This window comes from Lepeophtheirus salmonis, chromosome 10 (assembly GCF_016086655.4).
Source record: "Lepeophtheirus salmonis chromosome 10, UVic_Lsal_1.4, whole genome shotgun sequence".
NCBI lineage: Eukaryota > Metazoa > Arthropoda > Copepoda > Siphonostomatoida > Caligidae > Lepeophtheirus > Lepeophtheirus salmonis.
The window spans coordinates 19413062-19433187 of NC_052140.2; the positions used below are offsets into that span (position 1 = coordinate 19413062).

A 20126-nucleotide genomic window follows, 5' to 3' on the forward strand; every position below is an offset into this window, starting at 1 on the left:
AAGAGGACATTAAATTTTGAGATGTCATGATCAAAGGTCGAAGTTGTGGTAATACAATACGTACATAGCTCAATTTGTTTTTAGGCGGAGGTCTTGCACTCTACCGAGTACCCATTCTAGTTTTTTATTCTTCCAACGCGGGATTAATAATCAAACTGGTTTATTTTTTGTTTTGCTGTCATTCGATTTTGTAACAAAACCTCTTAATGATAAATAACGGAGTTAAAACCTTACAAAATGCTATAGCAAGTTTTGAGTCTCCACTCCGTAGGTATAATTTTTTTTAGCCTTACAGACAAGGTTGGTATTGTACCTTTATGTTATTAAAAAAATGGATATTTAAAATAATTTTTCGGTAAATTTTTCAATTAGGGCGGAACATTAAAACGTGAGGGCTAGCATTAAATACTAATTAAGTAAAAAAAACCATGCACTTGGAGTTTTAATTTTAAAGGGAATAGAATTATAGGGCGAGACTTGTAAAAATGTAATATATTTTTTTAGGGCCACCCTAATGAAGTACGTATTGTACATACCTACATAAAGAAATGTATGGATATCATCACAATAGGGAAATATCAAATCAATTCCATGCGTTCCCATGGATAACAAAAATGCAGTTCTACCTTAGTTGAGTGGGCTATAAACACAAAAGAGCTACACATCACATGCAAAAAATTTCATGTTCCTGGGGAGCAACGGCTAGGTGGTGGGGACTCTTTATTTTCAATCATATATGTAAGGGCGTCCGCAGGGGGTGGTTATAGGGGCTGTAGTCCCCCCCCATATAAAGGAATGGAAGTATTTTTCATAGAAAATAGAAAATTTATGCAAAAATTTAATTTTTTTGAGGATCTGCAGATTTTTAAAATTTTTCGGAGAAAAATTTTGTATGTGAAATTTAATTTTGATTTTGTTTTCAAAACAAATTTCTTTTTTGTGAACAAACATGGATTTTGAATTTTTTTTCCAAAATAGTTAATTTTTCAATAAATAGTTGTTAAATTTTAATATTTTTTCCAAAATATTGAACTTTTTTATAAATAACTAAAGTTTGTATAAATTTTTTAATATTTGAATGTTAATTTCTTAAATTTAAAAAAAAAAAAAATTGTGAACTGGTGTGAATTTTTAAAACTTTTTTCCAAAAATTTAATTTTTTGAGAATAACTATGGACTTTTGAAATTTTTTTAAATAGCTGTTGATTTTTGAAATTTTTTTAAATAGCTGTTGATTTTTGATGATTTTTTTTTTTGTGAACAGCTGTAGATTTCCTTTTTCTATTAAAAAAATATGGGGACTCAAACAATTATGTCATCACTTCTATTTCATTATTTGAAATAGAATGTTTGTACTACCCTTTGCCAAACAACCACTTTCCCAAAGAACCTATTGCCAATAAAATAATATACGAGAGTGGTCTGAAAAGTTTCTGATCTCAACATAAAGTTGCCAGTACTAGTAAATAAAAACAAGTCTCATCTATCCAACATCTGTTGACAAAAGTTTCTATTAAATTTTAGACCAACTTTTCGAATGTAAAATCATCTATTAAGCACTCAAAAAAAAATCTCTCCAAATCGTGTTTGATTGTTCGAGTATCCGAAATATTTTGTTTGGCTACTATTTGTTTTTCTTCAAAACGAAAATAAGGATTATATCCCAATGTGTCACTTGACAAAAAGAGACTTATATGTCTAGTGTCTTTGTTAGGTAGGAAACTTTTCAAACTAAATCCAAATAATCCAACAATTGAAGAGATTGACGGATTGGATAACTACCAACGAACGTAATTCTCTTTTTGGAGTGTAAAGGTTGAGAGATACAATTAATATTGCTTTGCGCTATATCATGCAGGTAACAAAATCTTTTATAAAACTCCCCATTCATGAGCATACAGGTTCAAAAATGACCACACTTGGGGTTGTTTGACGATCCTAATCAGTCATCATTCATCTTGACTCTGTTCGTTCAATAAACTCTTTCCGGTGTTCACAAAGAAGGCTATAAATTCTTTTTCCATGTCCCTTAGGGACACATCTTATTTATTACATCCTTTATTGGGGGATTTATTTCCAGGGAGAACACTCAAATTACCACGTGTGAGTCTCAGCAAATCCTTCTCTACACTGACTACTCCTTTGGCCAATTTTGTCCTTCTTTTTCAATAATAAAAGAATGAATGTCCCATTGGTGGATTTCAATTTTTATTTTCCTATTTACAAACCTACCAGTGCAAAAAATGCATGAACATAATTACCGTGTAGACGGCTATAATTAGTTAGACATCTTAGAGCCGACTAAATCAAATAATAGTTTATCCAGGCTTGCAAACCGAATGCAAAATTAAACGGCGTTCCATGAAACGTGCTTTCAATGAACAGAACATAATTTTTGTTTGAAAGTTGAAGGCTGAACGCTAAAAATAAGATTTTAGCGTTCCATTACAATAGCCCTTACAAAAAATTCAAGAAATCAAAGTATATATGACTTAAAAGGCTTATAAGGCTAAGAAGAACGATTGAGAGAGCTATTTTGGGGCAATGGCATAGGGGAAAGGGCTGAGAAGGTATTTTTTTGAGGCTCTTATGGCACATGAAAGTTTAAAGTACTCTACCTTAACTTGAACATATTAACTTGACCAATTCAATAATTATGAATCATAGGGCCGAGAGTCAATATTTAGCCATGAATGTAGGAAAATGGTCCACTAAAAATATGGGAGCAGAGTCCTATTGGAGCATATAGTTTCCATCTGGATAGTTGGGCTTCACCCAGGCAAGACCACCTTCTTGAGGATATCCTGGTACTCCTTGGCACCAATTTTCAGGCCTTTAGAGAACCACTACGTATCCTTTTTTCGTCTGATTCCACGATTCCTAGCATCATTGCAGAGCCTGGGAGTTTAGTATGCTTGACTAGCGGAACCTCATCGACAGCGTAAGCGAAGTAGATATCGTTCTTAGAGTTTCTCGACTAGTCTTCAGTCCAGTTTTTTTTGTCTTGTTACTGTGCTGGGCACGAATCAAATCGTCTAGTCTTTGACTTTTGACCTCCATCTCGAGAATGAATGAACCACTTTTAGTCAGTTGTATCTCATTAGAAAACTAATATTCACCGGATTATTGTGTTAAAATTTTTTGAAACCTCGTTCTCAAATAAGGCCTACCGGACACTATCAAAGTGGAACTCACGTTTTTCTGTGGTAGAGTGTGTATGGTATTAACTAATGATTGGAACCCTGAACGGAAAAAAAGAACGTCCCAATAGTGGAACGCTTACAAACCTGAGTTTATCTAATAATTCTAATTGACCATTAAGGACTGTTATAAAAATAATAGAGTTATATAAAGCGACAAAGTTCTTATTGAGGAAGTTGATATTGAGTTGAGAAGACCTCAGCTGTTGTCTGGGTATTTATACTCGAATAAAATAAAATAAGTACGTAATACTTCTCAATTTATTTGTGATGTTAAGGGTAAAAGTCATAAATGACTCTATTAATAATCTTTTTACAGTCTATTGAAAAATCTTCATTTAAAATACTTCATCTCAATTTTCGGTTTCAACTTGTGAATAACATATGTCGTACGTCAACGTTAAAACAATTTTTAATAGAATTCAAGAAAAGGAGATAAGTCCATTTTTTTACTTCATATACATATACATAAAATCCAATATTTCAATGCCTTATATAATTCAGTTATAGACATTGTATTCATTTGTGTTTGGAATATTTAAGATCCCTAAGAATTTTATTTATAGTCTAGAACCTTTATTTGATTTTAGAGTTATATTGGCCTCGATATCCCCCTTTTATATAAAACCTATCAATTTCTCATTTTTTTTATTGTGACGATCAATTTTGTCTTTTTAAAGTGGTATTTGCAGCACATCTAAATGATAAATACGAAAAATTTATTAATAGAAATTGTCGAAGAATAATCCACACTCAACTTTCAAAAAAAAAAAAATTCTAGCTGCCTTTTGTGTTGACGGGTCATACATATAAATATAATTATAAATGATAAGGAAATATTTTTTACGAGTTCATTTTATGATTCTTGGAATCTAGACAATAAGTTATAAAACTGTGGCTAAAGTTTATTGTGATATTGTATGTATTTTAAGTTATGTTAGGAGATTCAATGTAAAGATATCCTGTAATATGAATGGTCAATGGTGAACTGATAGTTGCTTGTCAAGAAGAGAGTGAAGACAGATATTTTTTCCCCCTTTTTCTCTCCATCTTATCTGTAGTCTGATAAGATTTAGAGTTATAAAGGAATGCCCCTTGTGTTATAGCTGAAGTAGGTTTGTTTGAAAACACTCCCGTTACTTAATTTATAAGTAACTTTATATTGCGATAAACTTGGTTAAAAGGGTTATGAAATAATGCCTTAACACGCAAGTAGTTAAGTGCTCAAACCATCAATTTGTGTGATGGACACGCGGCGAATTAAATTTATTTTCATTTTACAAAGGAATAATTACACAGACTATATATATATATCCATATAGATAGATCAAATAAGAAGTTTTTTATCAATTACTCCGAGATAAAAAACAACAAACTCCAGTTCTCTTAAAATTTAGCTTCTTTAAATCAATTATGAAAATGTAATTTTGTGGAAGGGATTTATATTTTTATATAACATACAGTCAAAAGAAATCCATTATTTTGAATGGATTTTAGAAAAATAACTTGTTTTCCATTATTCTTCATCTTATTGGAAATCAAAACGGTGCTAAGGGATTACATGACAGTTGGGCTCGACTATTTCTATTATTTTATCTACATTGTTGACAACTGGCTTCACATTTTTAACATCAAAACTACAGGAAAGTAATCGACACAACCAAAATACCACTTGATTGGATGTTAAAGTATCAGGAATATAAACTTTATTCACATTTTACGCTGCCTGGCTTGTGTTTTCGCCTTGGTTGAAGAAAAACTGTCAAATATGACCTATTTTCTCTTTCCTCTTGTCCATCATTGAGGAGTGCTCAAACAATACCTGAGTGAGACATTAAAAAAAACTGTCCCAACTGTATTTTATTGTAAGAAGTCTTTTCTTTCTAACAACATTAAGCATAAACCGATTATACTTAGACAACACGAGATACACATGACTAAAGCCACCTATTAGAAAAATAGTGGATTTCTTTTTATAACACCTATTATTATGTAAATCAAGGACTTGGAGCTGTTATTTTGAATATTTTGTTACCTATTTAAATATTCAAAAAAGCAATTCTTGCACTGTTTTCTTAATCCTATTTTGCGGAACGGACACTTTAACGAATGATCACTTTACCAAAGAGACAAATTGCTGAATTTTCCAATCATGTTACATCATTGCTAAAATATTAAATGTTTAATTATTTGCCTCAAATTCCAGTTATTAAGTTTTCATTAATTAATATCCTTCCCTGATCTGTAAATCTGTTTTATTTCAAATTTTTCTTTTATATGTAATGATATCATTTGTATGTCGACAAACCATAACTCCTCACTACAAGGACAATACCTTTTAATTCTTTTTCGATCTGCCTCAATGCAAATTAAAATTTCATATACATTGTAGATAAAGTTGTAGAAAACATGATCTTAGACGAGAGCAATACTTTTGTAGTTTTTTTTTTAAACAGGATTTGTATCTTCTTACGCTGTTATCATAATCATTCAATTTTTGAGAAGGGAACATCTCAATATAAAGTAATCACTATTACGGCAAATAACAATAAACATTTGCTCGGAAGTTCACAGTATAGGTCCTTCCTTGACTCAGCATTGAATTGAGGATCGGCATCGGAGTAATTCCAACTTATGGATGTCCTTGCTACCGAATGTTCCATTCAAATCTGAACACTTTGAAGTTTAAACTTCAACAAGATATAATTTATAAATTAACAATAAAATTAAAAAAAAAAAAAAAATTATATAAATAGAAGTTCGCCTGAGCTCTCTTCATTCTTAATGTAGCCCCCTTAACGGCAATTATGGCTTCTAGTCGGCGGTGGAAGGCCTGGTACTCGCTGCAGATGTAGTCTTCTGTTATTGTGTACCAGTGCTGGTTGACAGTGGCTTTGGGGGCGTCGATATTTGGATAACCGACACTGGAGGCAAAAGTGTAGTTGAGGGGGTTTGCATCAAGCCTGAAGAGAGCCAAAGGTGTCAAAAAAGAGTTCAAAAGACTCCTTCAAAACTCATTTAAAAGAATAAATAGGTTTCTTTCATTGATGTTGTCAAAGTGGCCTCTCCATCCTCACAAGGCTCTTTCCACCCACTTTTTTGATGGTGCTCTGGACAGTATGGTGTATAAGCTCTAGATCTTTTGCATGGGCTCTCATGGACTTGAGGGGATTAGTCGGGACTACTTTCTTTAACTCCACAGGATAAAGTTTGGCATTTTCAACAGACCCTTTCTTCCTCTCCAACGTTTCGGACTTGCTAACGGTGTAGACAGGGATCCTGTAGACGCCCAATGATTAGAGTGCACGAATGGAAACTTGTCGATCACGTTCAAATGTTATTTTGTCGACTTGTACATAGGCTAAAGAGCTCAAGTTTTGTGTTTGGAACTAATTGTTTATGCTTAAATATATGGATATATGAAGTAATTTCAATCACTCAACCTGAATTAATTATAAAAATAGTAAGTGTTCAGATTTCAATGGACCACCCGCTATATAAGGATTGAGATTTATGTTTATTTTTTTTCTCCAATAGCTACTTGCAGCTAGTCTAATATAACGTCATGATAGACAATCAGCCTTCCTCGCAAGCATTCTACAGATTTTGAAGATTACTGCATTCATTTCTTATGTTTACGTACCCACAAGACATGTTTCATACATCAATGGCCTTGATTGTATGTTTTTTTTCCTCATTTTTATTTTCTCTTTGGATAGTCGAGGCTGGGATTGAACAAAAAAGCTGGATGTAACCCACCACGAATTAAACATTTCATTTAAAATGGAATAATTACACTGATACCTTTTTGGATCTGCAGTTGATACATTCCTTCAGAAAAAAACAAAAACAAAACACTCCAGCTGAGTTAGAACTCAGCTTTAGTACTAAATATTATGAAACATGTAGTTTTATACTCAAGAATGTTTCATTTCCTTATCTGATAAAAAGTGATAAGCAAATGATATGTAAGCGATTTGATCAATTATCTAGTCACATAAATTAAAATTTGAAGAAAGGCGATTTATAACTATCTATTAAAATCCCTAATAAGTGGACCATTAGTTCGAGTAAGGTCTATTCATTTAAAATTTGACAATTATTTGGTCATTAAAAGGGACCATTTGCAATTCTTAAATGGGAATGGTGTGAGTTGCTAACATGTTTATAGTGAATGAGTTGCTGTTCATGATAAACACGCCATCTAATGCATTCCATATATAGTGTGACCCATAGGCTATAAGTCTTAGGACGACAACTTCGACTGAATATTTCTCTTAGATGATTATATATTTTCTGAATTATGTTGGTTGCATATGATTCACGGAACGTGCATCTTTGTTTTTTTGTAAAACAAACTTTTTATAAAACGTGTTCTTCTCCTTCTAAAGACGACATCATGGACCCGAAGTGCACAATCATTTCACATCATTTGGAAGGAAAGAGCTGTAGGGCCATTACCAAGGCCCTAAAAGACCTCAATGTGTCCAAATCATCGGCGTACTAAATAATCAAGTGGTATAAGGAGACGGCAGTGCACATGACAGGCCCAGGAGTGGTCGTTCGAAGACATAGAGGACGCCCAGGTTGAGCGAGGCAATGATATACCAGAGTAACGACAAAAAGAAGCGCTCCATGAAAAAGATGGTTCATGAGCTGTTGTGTCTGGGTAGGGTAGTCAGTGAGGACCTGAGGATGAAGCCGTATCGTCTACTAAAACAGCTGCTTCCCAGCAAGGCCACAATTGCCAAGGGGCTGACCCAGGCGAAGGTAGTTTTGAAAATCGTCAATTCTTGTATCCACGTTTCAATAATTAGGACTGATGAGAAGATCTTCACCGTGGAACTGGATTACAACATCCACAGTGACCAGATCCTGGGTTGGAGCATCAGAGACCTTCCTCTGAACGAGAGAGATGTGTCCAGAGGCTAAAATCCAGCCTCTGTGATTGTCTGGGCGGGTTTCATCCCCTGTGGGATAAAGACACCCTTAATCTTGATACAGGAACATCACTGGGAAGGGTATTACTGCTTCCAGCGTCACGGATCACCGTCACATAATCTATAAGCTGTGTAAGAGGGGTGCCAAACCACTTTCGAGTACTTTTGGAGCAAGGACATGTGGCCCCTTCTTACCAAGATCAACGTAATGGACTTCTCCATATAGTCCATTATTGAGAGGAAGGTTTGTGTGACTTCCTATTGCAGTGGCGACGACTTAAAGGCCGACTTAGTGTTTGCATTGAACAACTTGTTGACCTAGAAAATAATATACGTACAGCGTGTAAATCAGTTCTGAATCGTCTGAGAGCTGAAGTTGCCACAAATGGTTGCTGGAATGTGGAATGAGCTGGCACTCATTTTGAATGAAATTTTACGAGTAAAACATATGGTACTATTGATTAAAGTTTATTTAAAAAAAATCAGATGCCTATGATGTTATGGTTTTGGAGGATAGAATATTATGTGAATCTGATATAGAAATGGGAATCTTCTATATTTGAAATAACACTGGTGGTAAGTTAATATAAAAAGTCGATAAAATTTTCAAATTCCGGATTACTTGATTTACTTCGTGAAACTCACAAAAAACAGTCCATTTTCTATATTATAGATCTATTAACATTGAGATTTCTTAAATGTATTCCCTTAAAATCGTTAATATGATACGTTATACAATGAGTAATCAAAAACTAATGATTATCACTTTAGCCGTACATAAGTTAAAGTATTATGATGTGTATTTGTGACATTAATTTAAAAAAGTCCGGGTAAAATAAAAAACACAACTAAAAAACGATTATAACCATTACAATAAATATTAATAAGAAATTTTAATACAAGTTATACACAAAAAAATCAAACAAATTAATGATGACAAACGATATGATATAGAAGTTATTAGTATTAAATATTACAAATGGATTAAAATATGTTAATTAAAAAACCTAAATACAAAGTATAATGATACATTTTATACAGAAATTAATGTACTAATTATCAGTAGAAATAAAAAACTTCAAGTCCGTTGTAGAAACCTCATTGTTCGTCTTGCGAGTCATTTGTAAAGCTAAAAAGGAATAGCAAATTAATGTGTTAAATATTTAAAACGATTAGTAATTATCTTAAATAAATTGCACATCGACCTGGAGTAACCAAAGTCCTTACCCGAAGAAACTGATGTTTGACAAACTACTTGCACGCTATTTAAAGCTTGAACTCCCTTCAAAACCATTCAGACAGTTATTTTTGTCCATATTAATGGAGTTTTTAACACCTTATCTCGGAGATTATGAATGTTTAGCAATATATTCATCCTAAATTTGAAAAAGGGGTTGTTTCATTGTTTGTACCAGAATTTCAACATTGGTCAATTTAATAAAATACAACTAAAAAAATCCTATTACAGTAATTATAAATTGTAATAAAATTGATATGCAGAGAATCAGACAAATTTAAAATGACAAATGATACGATATAGAAGTAATTAACTTAAAATGAAACAAATATATTCAATAAATTATTCCCAACATTATACATATACAAAATGAAATGATACGTTTTTATATAGAAATAAATATACTTATTAGCAGAATATAATATCCTTGCAGACAAAACTATTCAGAAAAGAGGGGCACATTATCTTTACGAGTATATCATTATCTTTCACTTGTTTTCCAATGACAAAAGAGGTGCACAAGTAATAAAGAAATCAAAAGTCCTTCTTATATAATTATCCATATAGATGATACATCACAAACTTAACTTTTTATATGAAATTGAATTTAATGTGATTAAGATAAGTTAATTCTGAGTTATCTTTATCAAGGAAAACGAATGACTCTTATCAATGAAATAGTTTTCATAGAGTAAGAGAGACGAAGTAGAGTTGACTGAGGAAAAAAGGTCATCTCTGTAACCCATTCAAAAAGTACTCGGCCTTTTTCTAAGCAAAATAATTCTTCACAAAACACTTTTTGTTTTTGGCTCAATAACTCTGAGTTGGATTGAATTACATGCTTTAAATTGTATCACAGCAAGCTACTAGTCTGTTATTGTATAAATCTATTACAAAGTTACAATTTCAAAAACAAATATGTATTGACAGTTTGAAATTCGATTTTGTTCATTTCACAAAAACCCGCACATCAACTCACTCAAACGATGTTTACATAACCACTGCGCATCCACAATGACTGGATCTTTGAAGAGTAACAGTCAACAAAAATGCTAGATTGATGTGACTAGCTTTTATTGTCAAGCTCTGCTATCTTCACGTCGAGGTTGAAAACTTTTTAGACCGCCTTCATATTTTACAAATATCTTACATAGATTATAAATTTCTGAACAACCTTGAAAATGGAAAAGTCATACCAACAAATGCTGTATATATATATATAACATTCAGAATAATTCAGAATATATCCATTCTATATATTACAATATGACATTATGACCCTAAAAATGAAATATACAATAATTGAACATTTAGAAAGGCTTTTAATTTGATAATTACTAATGTCTATAATCATTCTTAATTTATTAAGACCGGAATAAGTGCACTTCTGTGTTCTTTCAGAGTTAGAATCAGAGGAAGATCAAGGGAATGAAAGAAATATCACTTGATCATCCATCTCAAGAAATGCTCGATTTCAAATTTTCTTATTCAAGGAGGGACAACGAGATAAAAATTCCTCCGAGCTTTCTTTTTTACTACGTCACTGCACCGTGTTGTCAGTTTTAAAACTCATATGACATCATTCTTTGACTAATATATTCCTTTTGACATCAAAAATGGTCCCCCTAATTGTCTCTACCCACGTTGTGATCTCTGAAGCAGAAGTTCTCGCGTGGATAAGGGATTCAATAAGTTTTCATTGGTTGTGTTCTTTCAACATCTTTGATCAGACCCTTTTTTTTTAACAAAATAAATTACATGTCTCATCTTCAATTAATTTTTACAATGCTTCAAGAAAAAAATGACAAAAAATACCAAAAATCATTGTTGTAAGTCTAATTTTTCCCTATGTTACACCCGGTGTATTACACAAAATGAATACTTTCCCTATAAAAAAAATAGCCATAATTTTACCAATAAAAGTTTGATTCCTGTTTTGTTTGTTTAAATACATACATCTATTGAATCTCGATAAAACTTATCAAAGCGGTCTTGTCATAAATTTAAAGGAGGTCATGCCCAGGGAAAAAGTACGATTTATCAACCTATTGTACATAATCCAAATGTAAACGACGTCCCATATTATTCATTAAATCTTATTCTAATAAAATTTTTAGTATTGTTATGAATGTATTTAATCTTGCAATTTTACATTCTGCTTTGATTACAATCATGAAATCAAACAAGTTCTATAAATCCTTTGCTAACAATGCTTTTTATATCCTTCTACCAATGCCTCATAATTTTTAATTAAATGTCCAAGAAGACGTGTTTATTAGCCCAGTAGTACTTTATTACGTCATTAAGCACATGAAACATTTTCATTTGTTTTGTGGGGGAACAGAACGGCAGAAGATACAATATGCTGACTCATTTTTTTATAATATAAAGAAGTTGCCATGAATCATATTTTTATTCCCTCTATTCAACTTCTTTAAGAAGTGACCTCAGGTAGCTTCGGAATTTGAATAGAAAAAGACGATGAGAAGATCATGATGAAGTTGCTCTCATGAAAAAAAAAAAAAAAAAATGAATATACTCAATTATGGCATCGATATTAGAAAATGTTGTACGGGCCCCTCAGTCTAGAATGCAACACTTTTTTAAATGACGTTCCTTTGTCCTATTTTTTATATTTCGATATTTAATACTAATAACTAATTGTAAACAATTGTCTAAGAAACCTGTAAACAAAAAATAAGGAAAGTCTACTGAGAAATAAGAGTGTCATAACGAAAAATATGGAGAAACGCATAGCTGCAATTCTGGCGCTATCAGCGCGGAAAATCACCATAAGATATCTCTTAGCTGCTGGGTTGTAACCGCTCAAATGTATACTGGGTGACTACAAGAGAGACACCAAAAGCTTTCAGAAGGTCCATATCGGGAAGAAAGAGGTCAAAAAAAATTGTTTGAGGCAGTTAAAGGCACAATTGTAGGCAGAAGAGACAAGGTGATCGTCAATGGCCTTCCTCTTGAATTTCCATACCACTCTACGTACGTTTCTGAAGCAATAATTAAACCTTAATGCCTACAAGAGAACTCCTTGTTCGGGTTTGAAAACTTTGTACCCGTTGTAAGATACCCCTCAACTAGTTTTAAATGCAAGACTCTTGGTCTCCCCACAGGTTACTCCAAATGACTTTAATAGTTTTTTGGCACCACAAAAGGAAGTTTTTGGCAGTTCAAATACACGTCAAAAGACCAATTGAAGGTCTCCATGATAATTTTTTGAGCTAAACTAGATCCGAACTTTGTAAAAAACTGTTCTACAAGGAAAAAAAAGTTGACTTCTTTGGATTGTTTAAGAGGTGTTTATTCTAAGCAGAGTATTTTATGTATTATAAAATTAGTATATGAGATTAGTATTAGTAGTACTATAACATTATTTTTAATTATATATAAATGTCTATTATCCAGATTTGACAGTATATTTGTGTACTTGAATTGATGGAGATTATAATTAGAGAGATTTGAATATTGTCTAAGTCATCGTGATGTTATTTATGAAAATGGGTTTATAATTTTACCGCAGCTTTTGTAATGGTCACATATCTTGGTAGTATTTGGATGAGAGACAAAATTAAATCGTTTTTGTGGTCTTTATAGCAATATGAAAAATGACTTTTTAACGCCATTCTATAATACATTTAAATTTATAAAGTATACGAAGTGTCTTCAAAAAGTAAGGTGGCTTTCCACATTTTGCAGGCAAGGTACATTTAGTATGCTCAATATTTGTATTTTAGTAATCACAACATTTACAGTTTCAGCTATACAATATGTTTAGTTTGTTTATGAGAGGCATAAAAGTTAGAAATATTTTGAGTGTTTAGCGATTTTTTTACTATTGAAAAACAGGGATAAAAGAATTAGCATCATATTTTGCGTAAAAAAACAAAATTAAGTGCTAAAAATCAATTAAAATATTGACAGGGGCATACACTAAAACTTTTCTGAGTAATAAAAAAATATTTACAAATAGGGCAAACTCTTCCAAGATGGCCTGGAAGATGCCAATGACGAGCCTTGCTATGGACGCCACCGCACGTCAACAACAGATGATAACGTTGAAGCAGTGAAAAAACCGGTTTTTGAAAACCGTCGAATCACTATAAGATAAGTTGATGTGGATATTGATATTTTGGTTGGCTCGTGACATACAATTTTCTTACGTTTTGGGCATGAGACGAGTGTCAGTGAAGTTTGTTCCGGGTGTGCATAATTTTGACCAAAAGAATCGTCTCATTTTTTGGCCAAAAACAACACCACAGTCATGCATCACAAAAGATACCTATGAAAAGACGGAGATTTACAACGATTGAGGAGATAAAGTCTTTATCACTGGAAGAACTCGAGGTTATACCGAAAAGTACTTATGATTATTACTTCGAAGGTTGGAAAAGCGTTGGCACAAGTCTATTGTATCCGAAGGGGATTACTTTGAAGAGGACAACGTAAATATTCATGAATAAATATTTTTTTTCCCTAAAAAAAATACAATGTCCCCTTACTTTTTGAACAAACCTCATAATCTAAAAAATATATTGCAGGTCAAAGGTCACAAAAAGGTCAACTTTTTCCAAATTTTATTTAAAAGCGAGTGTACCAAGTTGTTTCATTTTTAGATTAATCCATTATTTGGATCTTCTGTTGTATATTGTATAAGTTTTAGTCTTTAAAAGCCAATTTTCTGACCTTTATAGACATTTCAAAATTTAACCTCTATTTGTAAAGAGATTCAGAGGTTTTCATTTTCAATTGATGTTGCTGAATTTCAAGTGTTATAAAACTTTTTTTTTTCTTCGATACAGAAGAATATAATCTTGTTTTTTCTTTTTGAAAAACAAAAAAAAATCTAGCTATAAATTGCTATTATGTAGAGATTGAAAATCAATTCAAATTTACACATAGTTGGTCAACAGATTGTAAAGGAAACTGTTTATGAGTAAGAGAAGAAAAAAAAAAAAATGTTTCAATGTTTTGCTGAAGGGGTCAAACATCCATGTAAACACAAGTTGGGTATTTATTATATTTATAAGGTATATATTTTAGGATTGATGTTCCTATGTATCAATTCATTATTCAGATACATCCAAATTAATTATGAAAAAAAGTGTACTATGTACACCGATAGGCGGTCAGAAATTTCCTTCCATAGTATAATACAATGAATTTGGACTTATTTATCATATACTTTTCTTTAGAAAGAAGCAACATTTATCATTGGAAGTAAATCGCTCAATATTAAGTATTTCACAAAATATAAAATTTGAGGCAGGATTTAGAATAGTTTTTTGATTCCAGTTTATTTATGTTCAACTTTAAATTTGCCATTTCATTAGAGTTTCAACTTTGTATGACCAAAATAAATATGCACCCCTATTAACCCGACGCCAACCTTTGGGAATACGTCTTTTGATTGCAGTCCTGTAGCCTTAGGCACGAATATATGATGACCTTCAAGGTCACTTTAATGGACCACTGGACCGATAGTCCAACAGAATGCATAAAAAACGTGCCAAGTCTTCAGAAATCGACTTTAGGACATCTTAGAAGACAGAGGTGCTACATCTAAGATTTGATGAGACAATATGGCGTTACAGCTGGTCTCCAAATATTTTTTGTACATGTCTAGTGCCTACAAAAACATATTTCATAAAATTTAAAAGTATTGAGTGGTCAGATTTTAACGTTGCACCCAGTATAAAATCTTATTTCCATATTGTAAATAAAAACTAAATATTACAATGGAAAGAATAAGATTCTTTTATCTAATTATACCATTTTTATCGTCAATTTATAAGCAAATATATATATAACCATTTTATGTACGTTTTACTTTGATTATTTTCAAATATCAGTGTTTATCATTGACATCAAATAGTATTCAATTCAGGTTTTGAGTCCTTTTATATTTATAAATCCATTTGATTAAGTTTCATCATGATTGAAATTTTGTCCATTTTTTATGGTAAAAATATACACATAGAGCCACCAAAATGGCGTCTTCTTCAACTATGATTCAATTTATTACCACAATGAAAATTCCCTAGATGAGTAAAACAAAGTTTGTATGCCCGTCGACGCTTAATTACTCATCTAGTTAAGTAGTAATTCCATAGTTGGTCATACTTGAAAAAACTACTACAAACTGATTTTGAGCCTAGTTTTCTGCGGTCTGGAAAGATTACAATGTACAATAAAAAAACGGTATGTAAAAAATTAGTAAAATATTGTAGACGTTTAGGTCAATTCATATTGAATACAACTCTATACCCTATAGAGTTGTATTCAATATGAATTAATGTTTCATTTTTGACAAAGAGAGTGTGTAGCTAAGGCTCATATTCAAAAAGAAAAGTTTATTATAAAAAATAATGACCGTGTCTTTGGATGAGGTTTAGCAACGAACGTGTGTAGCTAAAACTTAGCCAGGGGACGCTTTAGATAATAAAGTACTCCTTGGCTAATGACGTCATAATAAAAAAGAAAAGGGGAGAACCTACATTGAGGATTGTAAATGCCAAGATTTCAGTTTTGTTGTTGTCAGCAACCTAAACACTATTTTGTATCTTTTAAAGCTATTACTTTAATTCATGGGGAGATATCATCTAAGTATTGAGTAACTATGTGTAAATATCCTTATAAAAAATGGCAAGTAACACTGAGGGCATATTGAGGAGTTATCATCTATAATATTGAATACTCCGGGCAATGCCACATACTGGCGCTAGTTCAAGATTAGTTTCATGGTTTGGAAGAATTAGTTAACTTATACCATCTGATGGGCAGGAAAGATTACGATATACAATACAGGTGATGTTATATTATAATATTACTGACGCTAAGTAATTTTGCTTCAGGACATTTTTCCTTAAACCATTTCACCTGAGGATATTTCGTCTTAAAATATAAATGAATGAGATTCATAGCTCATTTTTTATGAAAATTGATATTACTTGAAATTTTTGAATCTAAATATGTAATGTGTATTAAAAAAATAACTAAATGATTATTTTCTATGGTAATATTGATGAAATTATGCCCTAAAATTTCAATTTCACTAACAAAATCTCACTATGCAATGAATTCGAGGCAGAGTTTAAATAGTTAATGAAATTAGTATAATAAGAAAATATATATGTATATATACACAAACACGGCAACAATTAGAATAAAATAATGGCAAATCACTTCTACGTTAGTAATTATCATTAGACATGATGGATTATTTATACTAAAAAGACTCATAGAATGACGAACAACTATAATATGAGGTAAGAATATAATTCCATTATTATTCCAACAGAAGACAAACATTGAATGTATTTTATAGTAATATAACTTTAATTGATTTTAAAAGTTATCGCACTTTGTATGTACATAAATGATTTGGAAATTGAAATATTCCATAAATTATCTAACTCTTGACCTAGTTAAAAATATATGATCGTACGTGTTATATAATTTTGTAGCATTTAACATCCCAACATCATTAGTCTAATGCATCTTGACAGTTAGGATTAGTGATACTCATGTACTTACTTACATGTATATGATGATAAATAAAATTAAAGTAGTTAAAGAAATGAAGATACTGGAGGATTTGTTGTTGTCCATTAATGGTCTACAACAGTGGTTCCCAATCTGTAGGTCCCAAACCCAAATAGGGTCGGCATACCAATGCCAAGGGGTTTTTAATTGATTTTGAGCCGAATGTTATATATTATATTTATAAGGCATGGTATAAAACATATTAACAACGTTTTATAAATTCATACTATGAAACTAAATGTAACAGTTCTCAAAGCCACTCAGCAGGCTTGAAGAGAGGCCATTCTGAACTCTAAAGCATCCCAAATTCAATATGAAGCGTTGAAGAAGCGTTTATTTAATGACTTCAAACATCATGGCGACCGGGTGATTTTATTTTCCGAGGAAAAATTTACAGAATGAATAGTTACTTCACGATAAAAATAATCTATAATTTATAATTCTATTATATGACAGTTTTTTGTACAAAAATGACTGTATACAGGGCTCCATTATGAAGTCCACGACCTCTTTCGTATTTACAAAAAAACAACACTACTTACTCGATATAATTGCTGTTAGCCTTAATATGGCCTCTGAAGCGAGATCAAGACTTTATGACTAGGTCTCTGGGGATGGAAGCGAAGTACTCCCTGATGGGGGCCTCCAAACTTGCCTTAGTTGTGTGTGTACATCTATTAGTGTGTCTAAAGGTTGTCCCAGACTAAATAAGGATTAAGATTGGCTTAGTTTAGGTCATTTGTCCTTGGTGATGAGGTCCTTGCAGTTCTCCTCAAACCAGGTAAGATACTTGTTGACCGTATGGCAGGGTGCAGAGTCTTGCTCCAACACACAGGGCAGACCCTGGTCGCCTGGATGATCCAGGGGAGCACAGTCTGCTCTATTAATTGCAGGTAGTATATAAATACGTTGTGTCTCGTCAGCTCGGAGTACAGTTCTTTAATTGTGACAAAACTATACTGTGTTTTGTCTCTATATTACGCAAAAATAAAATAAAAGGATATGATGAACAAATTTGGTTCCATAAATCGTATCACTTGGGATGACTTAGGGCCCCAAGATGGTACAGATTTAATTTTTGATTCCTGCTTATAAGATATTTTTGGGGTCCTTTCCTGATTTAATTGATCAAGAATTGATAGTTTTATTTGGAAGGTTGGGAACCACTGGTCTAGAATGTATCTTAAAATTATTTTGTTGATGATTATATTATAATCATACCCATACAGATGAAGAAACACAGGTTCTTGAATTAAGAAATTGGATTATTTAGAATAAAGTCCATTATACATGTGGAATATTGTAATCCAATATTTTACATGAGGACATCACATCATGCTCCTTACTGAGTCTACTCTTCGATAAAAGAATGTATCAATGTACATTCCGAAGGGTATTTACATTGCTTGAATTGATAATACATAAATTCCTATTGATGGTCAATAGGGCACAAATAGTTCTTGCTTGATTTCACAAGAAATTCTATTCGATCTTCACATCTTTATTCCTTAAACAAAGTCTATATGTACAGTGTGTCCCAACAAATCGTGAATTCAACTTTGGAAATGTTTAATTGACTTATTAAATAATTTATCAATTTTCTTTTTGTATTATCAACTAACAGAGCAATAAAAACTCTAGTTAAACAAACTTTTTCATCAAATCAAGTTCAACTCAGTTAGAGACTAAAACAAATTGTTCACAGCTTTTGGAATTAGTTATGAGGAGATCTTCCACAGCTGGAGAACGACAACAAGACCATGAGAAAAAGCCTGGAAGTGAAAGGGGCGAAAAAACTCAAAAGTGATGGAAAAATAATTTGGCAAATTTCTTACCCTGGTCAATGTGGCCTCCGTTCTAACCAAAATAAAACCCCTTAAGTCCATGGGACCCATGGTGCCATCGAGAGGAAGGCATATGCTATTGTCCATGCCAATATGGATACTCTAAAGGCGGTTGTGGAGAAGGATTGGGGTGACATCTTGGAGGAATCTGTGAAGAAGACCTGCAATACCTTCATGCCTAGGATTGATGACATTGTGGAGACCAAGGGTGTTCACTTTTAGATTTAATTTTTATATAAAGTATCAGTGTCTTAATTATTCTAATTTTCGAAAATATTTATAAAGCTGAGCTTGGACAAATTCGTTCAGGATTTATAGGGGCACACTGTTTATCCTCCCTTTAGACATTTTTGATCTGAGAAATGAAAGTTTAGTTATATGAATAAGATCTTGCGAGAGTTTAAGTCAACTCTTATTTTATACAACATCATAATATAAAATATTAGTTGAGGACTCATTTTTAACAACGGGCATGATAAGCTATAGCTCAAATTAAAAAGAAAAGGAGTACCATATATACAATAAATAATTATTATATGTGAGCATAAAAGTGAGTAGCAAAAGCTCAACCAAGGAGTACTTCCTTACTCATCATGTCATATTATAAAAATATATCAAGCTGTTATTTTGATTCTTTTACTCTTGAAGAGAGAATATGGAAGTATTGAGTAACTATGCGTGAGTATACCCACGAATAACGGAAAGTAACAGAGATGATTTTTCAGGAAGTCATCTTCTATATTATTGAAGCTAAGTTTGTTTGTTTGTCGACACCTAATGACTCTAGGAAATGCCGGGTACTAATGGTCGTTGAACAATAATTCCATGGTTAGAAGATATGACTAACCACTACCAATGGATTTAGGGACTGCGATATTTCATTCATTTTTACATACGACCAGTTCATATTTTAGACATCTTTTAACATAACTAGTATACTCACGGAGTTGTTTACGTTGCAAGACTGAATGGATGGGGATAGAAGATAAGAGACAGGGAGAGGGATGAAGAAAGAGACAGGAGGAGAAGAGAAGAGGGGAGAGACAGAGAGAAGAAGGAAGAGACAGAGAGAAGAGAAGGGAATATTAAAGGAAAAAAAGGAAGTAAATATTTATAAAGTAGTTAGTTAGTCTGTAGATTAAAGTACTCCCTGTTAGTGAGGCATTTATCTTTATGCTACTTTTTCCCTAACAAGTGTTTTGAACGTTGTGGACTGCTTGAATTAGAATGAGCTCCTCTTAAGCTCTGAACAATGATTTTTTCTCTCATTTTATTTCTACATCATACTAGTATTTTGAAGGTAGATTAGTTGAATATTAATTAGCTGTAGTTAAACTTGAAGAAATTT

General features: G+C 32.3%; 1 long non-coding RNA gene across 1 annotated transcript; it reads right to left on the minus strand.

The window, feature by feature from the left end:
* Positions 1-9014: 9014 nt before the first annotated feature.
* Positions 9015-9973, minus strand: LOC121125656 (uncharacterized). Its single transcript, XR_005866713.2, has 3 exons — positions 9783-9973; positions 9368-9516; positions 9015-9269 (listed from the first exon to the last, which is right to left on the minus strand). It is a non-coding gene; the product is annotated as an uncharacterized lncRNA (long non-coding RNA).
* Between the last annotated feature and the right edge of the window lie 10153 nt (positions 9974-20126).